This window comes from Pelodiscus sinensis, chromosome 16 (genome assembly GCF_052426305.1).
Source record: "Pelodiscus sinensis isolate ZL-2025 chromosome 16, ASM5242630v1, whole genome shotgun sequence".
Lineage (NCBI taxonomy): Eukaryota > Metazoa > Chordata > Testudines > Trionychidae > Pelodiscus > Pelodiscus sinensis.
In genome coordinates this window covers 17849340-17858095 of record NC_143067.1, presented here as the reverse complement: position 1 = coordinate 17858095, position 8756 = coordinate 17849340, and positions in this window count along the sequence as shown.

Sequence of the window (8756 nt, the reverse complement as noted above, 5' to 3'; positions counted from 1 at the left end):
CCCCCTCCCCCCCCCCCGCATCCCCCTCCTGTTCTGCAATGTGATTTGTCCTTTTCATATTTGTTCACTTTTTTTTTAATTGTATCCTTTGGTATATATGGTTGTGACTATTTTCTTCCACTATTTGATCTGAGGAAGTGGGTCTGGCCCACGAAAGCTCATCTAATAAACCATCTTGTTAGTCTTTAAAGTGCTACATTGTCCTGCATTTTGCTTCAGCTATCCCAGACTAACACGGCTACATTTCTATCAGGGTTCTGAAAGTGGGGCACACGGGGTGTTATGTTTTGGGGCATGTCTACACTGCATGGCTAGTTCAGGATACTGGAGGTAACCCGAAATAGCTACCCTGTGTCTACTCAAGCCTCCTGTTATTTTGAAATATTTTTCAAAATAACAGGCGTGCTATTTCGCCAACCCGGTAAACCTCATTGCACAAGGGATAAGGAATGGCTCCAAATAGCACGTTATTTCGAAGTTTGGCATTGTGTAGACATGTCAAATTTCAAAATAAGCAATTTCGAGTTTAGGGTGCTGTGTAGATGCACCCTTACATATTTAATAGCAAAGAGCACGTCTACACGGCAGGGCTAAAGTCAAATTCCGCTGCACAACTTCAGCTATGTCATTTGCGCAGCTGAAGTCAAAATAGCTTAATTCAGCTTTTGAGGCTCTTTACACAGCAGGAAGTCGAAGGAAAAACACTCTTCCTCTGACTTCCCTTACTCCTCGTGAAATGAGGGTTACAGAACTCGGAGTAAGAAGTCCTCCAGCTCGACATTATTTTGAAATAATGGCTTGGTATGTAGACGTGCATTTTGTTATTTTGAAATAACATCAGTTATTCCAAAATAACATTGCTGTGTAGACGTACCCTTAGGGTACACAGCGTCTACACAGCACTCTTAGATCAAAATGAGCTACGCAATTTGCACTACGCAATGAGTTTACAGGGATGTCGGAATAGTGAGCCCATTATACGAGATAACAGGCTTCCTCTTAAGATGTGGACTAGCTATTTTGGGATACCTCTGGTATCCCGAAATAGCTCTGCAGTGTAGACATAGCTTTACTGACTATGTCTTCTGTGATAGGAAACATTGTATTTTATTCCAACTAGCTATAGTCTTTGTTTTACTGTGTTTTATTCGGTCTAATGACACTACTTAATTCTCCTTTTGTGAATAGTTTCTGGTGCTCATTTTCATTTACTAGCATAGCAGGCCCTAACCCAGAAATAAGCAATCCAGACTAGTGAGTGACCCACCATCTCAAAGAGGCTACTGCAAGATTGTCCTAACCAAGATGGCGTCTCAGGAGAGGGTACTTTTGCTAACTGTGCTTGCATACCTACAATTTGTGGGTCTAAGTTCACCTGAGATGCTGTAATGCAAGGTTTGTCAATGACATTTTAGTATGTAAATACAATAGTATCAATTTAAAAGCCCATCTGAGGCTACATCTTCACTGCCAGTTCTTCCGGCAGAAAATATGCTAATGATAGCATAAGTCGCAATCTCATTAGCGTATTTTCTGCCATTTCTTTTTGCGCAAAGGGTTCTTCCAGGACAGGCATAAGGATCTTGCACAAAACGGGGGTTTTGCACAACCTTCCCTCCCCCTCCCCTGCTTCTTTTTGTGCAAAAAGTCCTTCATTAGCATATTTTCTGCCGGAAGAACTGGCAATGAAGACGTAGCCTGAATGTATTGCAGGGCTGGCCTGTTTGCTCAAGCTTTTAAGAAGGAGGAATGATTACGGGAGCGCAGATCGGGGTAAACGGAGGTGAAGAGTTAGCTATTTTTTTGTTAGATTTGAAATTAGGTAAATATTTCTAACTGCTGGAGAAGTGATTTTCTTGAACAACATTCCAGGAGGAGCAGTAGGGGTCAAAAAAACCTAACAGGCTTCCAAGACTGAGCTTGATAAGTTTATAGAGGGTGGAATGATGGAACTACCTGCTATGGCATGTGGCTCTTCTGTGACTGCCAGTAGCAAAAATCCCCAACAGCTGGAGATAGAACCCTAGATGGAGAGGGCTCTGAGTTCCTACAGAAACTTCTTTCTCAGGTATTTGCCTAGAGGGTCTTGTTTACATGCTCAGGATGTAACATATCTCCATATTTGGGTCAGGAAGGAATTTGCCACTGGATCAGATTGGCAGAGACCATGTTTTTATTTTTATTTTTGTTTTGTTTTTTGTTCCTTCCTCTAATCTACAGCATGAGGCACATGTTACTTTGAAGATTTAAACAAGTGTAAATGGTGAATTCTCTGTGACTTGACTTTGTACCATGATTTGAGGACTTCAGTAACTCAGCCATAGGTTAGGGGTCTATTTCAGGAGTGGATGGGTGAAGTTTTGTGGCCTGCCAGGCCCAGCCAAAGAGTTTGTGGGGCCCAAAGCAGCACGCTAACAGCAGGGCCCGGACGTGGATGCTTTAGTTTAAGTCAAACCCAGTTGAGGGGTTACAGGCAGTCCCCGGGTTACGTACAAGATAGGGACTGTAGGTTTGTTCTTAAGTTGAATCTGTATGTAAGTCAGAACTGGCATCCAGATTCAGCCGCTGCTGAAACTGACCAGTGGCTGACTACAGGAAGCCCGAAGCAGAGTTGCTCTGCCTCGGGCTTCCTGGAATCAGCCTCTGATCAGTTTCAACAGGCTGAATCAATTCCGACTTACATACAGATTCAACTTAAGAACCCCAGGCGTCCCCAAGTCAGCTGCTGCTGAAACTGATCAGCGGCTGATTCCAGGAAGCCCGGGCAAAGCAACTCTGCCTCGGGCTTCCTGTAGTCAGTGCTGGTCAGTTTCAGCAGCGGCTGACTTGAGGACGCCTGGGGCAGAGCAGCTTGGGTGCTGCTGGGTTGCTCCAGTAGCGCGGCTCCTCGGCGCTACTGGAGCAACCCAGCAGCACCCCAGCTGCTCTACCCCAGGCATCCTGATTCAGCCGCTGCTGAAACTGACCAGCAGTGGCTGAATCAGGACGCCTGGGGCAGAGCAGCTGAGGTGCTGCCCGGTTGGTCCAGTAGCGCCCAGAGCAGCGCTGCGGGACCAACCGGCAGCACCCCAGCTGCTCTACCACAGGCGTCCGGAGAAAACCCTGGACTGCTGGGGGGGGGGCGTACTAGCTGTGCCCCCCACCCCCCAGCAGACCAGGGAGACGCGGGTGGAGACTGCGGCTTTGCTCCCAGTGCCTCTGATCTGCTGGGGACAGTCTCCAGCAGACCAGGGATACCGGGAGCAAAGCCAGAGCAAAGCCTCAGAGGCGTGGGACCTCTCCACCGCTGCGGCTTTGCTCCCGGTGCCTCTGGTCTGCTGGGGACGGTCCCCAGCAGACCAGGGGCACCTGGAGCAGCTTTTCTCGCCCCGGAGGTCGAGGTGGCGGGACCGCTGCGCTCTGGGAGGTCCCGCTGCCTGCGAGCTCCGGGGTAAGAAAGCCCCGTTCGTAAGTGCGAATCCGATGTAAGTCGGATCCGCGTAACTCGGGGACTGCCTGTATAGAGTCCAGCCCGGGCAGCACAAGTCACTCACTGGATATATTCCACAACACCTTCAAATTTAAGAACAATTTCAACTGAATGTATTTCAATGTCATCTGCCATGCTTGTCCTATTTGCTATGATGTCATTATACACTACTGTAGAACTTCCAATAGAAGCCCCCAGAATCTATTAGTACAAACCGTCTTAGACCCCTGGCTTGTATTAGAGATCCAGTGTTTATTTGACAGACCCGGCGTCTATTAAAACATCTGTCAGTACTCCCAGTATCTAACAGAGTAAAAGATTTGTACTGAAGGTAAACATTTTCGTTTTGGAGGTTATTGTACGATTTTCTGTGATTTTCAATACAGTTGAAGATGACTGTATCAACTCCGTGTTTAAGTAAGCTGTGTGAGACCCAGGAGTCCCTCTCCCCTGTTCCTGTCCCTTACATGGGAGCCCCCCCCCCCACTCCACCCTGTCATCATGTTACAGGATATGGGGAGGAGGGGTAAATTCACTCAATGAAGCAGGGTTTCTCGTCCCCTCACTCTGACCAGGGCAGCTCCCTAGACAGGGGTGATTTCAGACTGGGAATCCCTTCTGCCTGGCCAGGGCATCTCCTTTGTGGGGCAGGTGGTGATCTGTTGGCAGGATGGTTGGTGGCTGTCTCTGTCTTCTCCCCTTTGTGGGCCGGAGCCCAGAGCCTCCCCCTGGTACCTGCAGCAGAGCGTGCAAGGGCGGGGGGCTGGCAAAGTTTGTCTCTGTGGTTGGCTGCTCCATGCAACCAGGTGACTCCTAGCCAGGGCAGCGGACGGGTGATGCGTAGTGTGGAGCCCTGAAGGTGTCTTGCTCTAAGGCCAGGCCTGTAGCCTGCAATATGCAAGAGGTCAATCTAGAAAATCATGATGGTCCCTTCTGACTTTAAAAGTGCATGAGTTATTCACAATGTCCAAGCCTTGGATGGCCATGTATTAAAAATCCTGCCCCCAAATAAATTTCAGTAAACTCATGGTGTAGACCAATGGTTTTCAACCTTTTTTTTCATTTGCAGATACCTAAAATGTTTCTAATGGAGGTGTGGACCTCTTTGGAAATCTGGGGCTCTGCAGACCACGCGTTGAAAATCACTGTTTTGTGGTAACAGCAACCTTTGATGGACCCTTTAAACATAGTCTTCAGACCTCCAAGGGCCCACGGATCACAAACTGAAAACCACTGGTGTAGAACATCGATTATGGTGGTGACTGAAACTTTGAGTTATATGAATGGAGAACATGTTCAGCAAAAAAGAAAGAAAAGGCAAGACCTATATGATAATAAATATTTTAAATTATTTCCCACACATTCAGGGCCAAATTGTTTGCTTGGATTGGCTAGTTCCTTATGCTACAAGTAAGCCAAATGATTGCAAAGTTACACTCTTTGTGAGTAGGGGTGGCTGAATCTATCCAGTAGCTATCATAGGGCAGTATTTTGCTCTCATTGAAATCACTTGGGCTGTGTCTCCATTGGCATCCCTTTCCGGAAAAGGGATGCTAATGAGACACTTCGGAATTGCAAATCCACGGGGGATTGAAAGTAGGAATAAGGGATCCTCCGGAAAAGGGCTTATTTTCTGGAAAATCGCGTCTACACTGGCGCTTTTCTCCGGCAAAAACCCCGAGCCGGAAAAAAGCGGCAGCCATGTAAATGCAAATGCCGCGGGGGATATTTAAATCCCCCGCGGATTTGCAATTCCGAAGTGTCTCATTAGCATCTCTTTTCCGGAAAGGGATGCCAATGTAGACACAGCCTTGATGTTTTGACAGAAGAAGAAATGCAAGATTGGGCTTCATTTCCTACATTTTCTTCCTTTAGAGTGTCTCCAGAATCTGTCCCCCTTGCCTTGCTTTACCTTGCCCTGACTACTGTTACATAAGAACATAAGAACGGCCATACTGGGTCAGACCAAAGATCCATCCAACCCAGTATACTGTCTGCCAATGGGGGTCAATAACATGCTCCAGAGGGAGGGAACACAACAGGTAATCCTCACGTGATCCCTCCCCTGTCACCCACCTCCAGAGAAACAGAGGCTAGCGACACCATTCCTTCCCATCCTGGCTAATAGCCATTGATGGACCTAACCTCCATGAAGCTATCTATCTCTTTTTTGAACCCTGTTAAAGTCCTAGCCTTCATCACATCCTCTGGAAAGGAGTTCCACAGGTTGACTGTGCAGTGGAGAAAAACTTCCATTTGTTTGTTTTCAACCTGCTGCCTATTAATTTCATTTGGTGACCCCTAGTTCTTATACTGTGGGAATAAGTAAATAACTTTTTCTTATTCACTTTTCCCACACCAGTCATGATATTATAGACCTCTATCATGTTCCCCCCATAATCTCCTCTTTTCTAAGCTGAAAAGTCCAAGGCTACGTCTAGCTTGCATCCCTTTTTCGGAAAAGGGATGCAAATTAGACATATCGCAATTGCTAATGAAGCGGGGATTTAAATCTCCCCCGCTTCATTAGCATAAAAATGGCTGCCGCTTTTTTTCGGCTCGGAGCTTTGCCGGAAAAAAGCGCCAGTCTAGACATGGATCTTTCGGAAAATAAAGCCTTTGCCGAAAGATCCCTTACCCCTCTTAAAATAAGGGATAAAGGATCTTTCGGAAAAGGTTTTATTTTCCGCAAGATCAGCGTCTAGACTGGCGCTTTTTTCCGGCAAAGCTCTGTGCCGAAAAAAAGCGGCAGCCATTTTTATGCTAATGAAGCGGGGGAGATTTAAATCCCCGCTTCATTAGCAATTGTGATACGTCTAATTTGCATCCCTTTTACGAAAAAGGGATGCAATCTAGACGTAGCCCAAGTCTTTTTAATCTCTCTTCATATGGGACCCCTCCCAATACCCTAATCATTGTTGTTGCCCTTTTCTGAACCTCTTCCAATGACAATATATCTTTTTTTGAGATGAGGCGACCACATCTTTACACAGTATTCAAGATGTGGGTGTATCATAGTTTTACATAGAGGCATTAAGATATTTTCTGACTTATTCTCTATCCTTTTTTTAATGACTCCTAACTTTCTATTTGCTTTTTTGTCTGCTGCTTTAGAGTGAGTGGATGTTTTCAGAGAACTATGCACAATGATTCCAAGATCTCACTCTTGAGTGGCTGTAGCTAAATTAGTCCCCATCATATTGTAATTGTTATACTGTTTTAACTACAACAACTTCTTTCAGAGTCCTTCCCTAATGTACGTTTGTGCAATTTCTTCTATAGCACCAGCCAAAATGCTGCTGCTTGGGGCAGTTTTCCTGCTTGCTAGTTAAGGTTTGTAGGAATTGGATTTTTGCCCTGGCTTCTCATAAGACAGTCCAAACGTCTCTTCTTCATTCTCATAGCTCTGTGTAAATCTGCTATTGCCTGTCTCTCCTCCTACATTCCCTCCTGCTCCTTTTGTTCTATTCAAGCCTCTCCCCTGACTGCTTCCCTTGTCTTTTTCCTCCATGCCTAATTTTGGATTCTTTTATGCAGCACTTTCATATGGAGCAGACCCCCAGCTGATATATGCCATACCCTTTCAAAGCCCCACTGCTCTGTGGAAACACCCATGCACCATTCTGTCTGTTCATTGCATTTAAACCTCTTTTTACCTTTAGGTTAAAAACTCTTGGAGAAGAGGTCTAAATGTCTCCATTAGTTTAGGATTTTGCATGCTGTAAAGTGCAGTATACCATTGTGGTACTATGTACATAAGGAAAAATAGTTATAAAGAGATAGTTTTACTTACTGCCTAGTTCTCACCTTTCTGACTCACTTTTGACACCGCCTGTGGGTCTGAGGAAATGGAACATACTCCTGTAATTATGTGTAAGTTCCCATGCATGTGCTACAAGATAATTGCATGTTGTATAATATTAGGTATCTAACCCATTCTCTTATAAAAACTTAGTTTTGATCCCTTCCATATTTTCACTTCCTTATATAACCTGAGGACATATGTGCACAGTTGCTAAATGTTTTAGATATCACTGCACCTTCTTTCTTCTTCTGATATTGATGTTTTTGTAGAGTATGCGATCAGAGGCTGTCTCTCCATCTATACTTCTCTCTCTCTGTGACTGACCAAGTTGCCCATTGGGACAGTAATGGTGGTCCTTCTAGTTATACATAGTATAGTTCTACTCCTACAGATGATACAGGACTCCCAAAAAGTACACTGGGGATTTGCTTTGCAGACATGGCCCACAGGAGGAAATTCATACTGATTTTGGGGAAAGGATGGGAGGAGACTGGAGAAGAATCAGATTCATTTCTTTATGTGGAGTGGGTATTAGGAACTGTGGGGTAAAACCACAGCAGGGGTTTTGCTGTTTTAGGGGTACTGTGCAGCCTATGAATTATTTCTTCTCAGCTCCCACTACCAAGATATGTTCCTCAATATTAAAATACTATGTTCTCATCTTTCACAATGGCTTTTGTAAGAGGAAATTGGTCTCAATGTTTGTTCATCTTACTCCAGTGAGTAAGCCCCACTAAAGTCAATAGAAATATTTCTGTGAGGAAGAGACCAGGCTTGATTTTGTGTTGAGCAAGCATAAAGGCTCTCAGCACCTTACAGGACCAACCCCTTTCACTGTGTTGCATAATAACTCCTCCTATTGGAACATGTCATAGTGTATCTATAATTACACCAGAGCCTTCTACCAAATATACTAATAGCCCAGTTATGGTGACCATTAACAGTCACCCTTGATTAAGTAGAGATTTTTTTTCTCAAATTAATATGCTTCCTACTGCCAAAAGGTCAGCGCCTTGCAGCAGAGAGGAGGAGGCCATCAGAGAATTGGCTACTATAACTCCTTGATTCTGTGTACCTCATGCTCTGCCTTGATTAAAGTAACTTGCTTTCATGTTGGGAAGTTGGCAAAAGCCCCAAAGAGGCCACCTGACAGAACAGCCAGAAACTAGCTGCTGCTCCAGCTAGGCCTGTCTCTGGGTCAGGCAGCTAAGGTAGAAGCAAGGTGTCTAAACCAGTAACTCCTGAGCGGGCCAGATGATGCCAGATTCCGGCCCCTTTGCTGGACTCCGTGGCTGCCAGGAGTACACCTGAGCAGATCCGACTGCAAGGATCAGCTCCTGAACTGGGCAGAGCACGGGGGAGCTCTCTGGACGAGACGCCCTGTAAGTGCTGATGACAAGTTAATTAGCAGGGACTATTATTAACGATGCAATAGGGTGACAACAAGAGCTGCACCATGTTGCTGCTTTGGGGACCAGCTTC